This window comes from Silene latifolia, chromosome 11 (assembly GCF_048544455.1).
Source record: "Silene latifolia isolate original U9 population chromosome 11, ASM4854445v1, whole genome shotgun sequence".
Lineage (NCBI taxonomy): Eukaryota > Viridiplantae > Streptophyta > Magnoliopsida > Caryophyllales > Caryophyllaceae > Silene > Silene latifolia.
Genome location: NC_133536.1, coordinates 172,040,181 through 172,041,167, shown reverse-complemented (window position 1 = coordinate 172,041,167; position 987 = coordinate 172,040,181). Strand labels below are relative to the sequence as shown.

The window sequence follows — 987 nt, the reverse complement described above, 5'->3', positions numbered from 1 at the left end:
CTTGTCTCAAGGAACTTTGGTTCCTTGAGGCCGTTGCTTACCTTTGCTTCTAGTTTTGCTTTTGCACAATTAGAAGACAGGTTTTTGAGAGGAAGGCTTGAGTACTCTCAGTTCTGCGAATATGGCTACAATTTATGATAATCTTCAGCCAAAGGAACACCATCTTCCAAAGGGGCACCAGTTACCTACTCCTACTACGGGTAACTTCGAATTTCGTTCCTCTTATATTGATTTAGTGGAGCGAAATCAGTTTGCTGGTCTACCAGATGAGGATCCCTTGAAGCATATGGAAATTTTCACAGACTACTACTGTTCCATACCTATACCAGCTGGGGTGACTCAGGATGAAGTAAAGGGGTTGATGTTCTTATACTCCTTGAAGGATTCGGCGCGAGATTGGTACCGCTACCTTGATAGGGTAGCAGTTGGAGTCACGGATTGGACATCTCTAGCATTAGCCTTCTACAAGAAGTATTTCCCGCTTTCAAAGACTGATGCCTTGAGGAGTAAAATTACAAATTTCCAGCAAGAATCTGATGAGGGCTTTTGTGAAGCATGGAAACGTTTCAAAAGTTTGGTCCGAGCTGTCCCTCACCATGGCTTCCAGCAGTGGTACCTTTGCAATGTATTCTATAATGCTCTATATGATGATTACAAGGTCATCCTGGATGCAGCTGCTAATGGTAGGTTCCAAAACAATACCGGTCAAAATAAAGGTTGGAACACTATTGAGGAGATGGCCGTCCATAGAGTTGAGTTTGGAAGTTCACGTGGAAAGTCACGAAAGCAAAGTGATGAAATGAGTAACGTTGTGACACTCATTACTTCTATCACTGCCCGTCTCGAGAAGCTCGAGACCGCTGAAGCTTCCAAGGAAAAAGTTGAAATTCCCGTTCATAACTCAAATGAGATCGAGGAATTGAGAGAAATGGTCCGAGCTCTTTTGATTCAAGTGGCGAATATGGAAGCATCCGGGATTGAGTCCTC

General features: G+C 43.6%; 1 non-coding gene across 1 annotated transcript; it reads right to left on the bottom strand.

Annotated features, from left to right (window-relative positions):
- Positions 1-494: 494 nt before the first annotated feature.
- On the bottom strand, positions 495-603 carry LOC141615682 (small nucleolar RNA R71). Its single transcript, XR_012530088.1, has one exon. It is a non-coding gene; the product is annotated as a small nucleolar RNA R71 (small nucleolar RNA).
- Between the last annotated feature and the right edge of the window lie 384 nt (positions 604-987).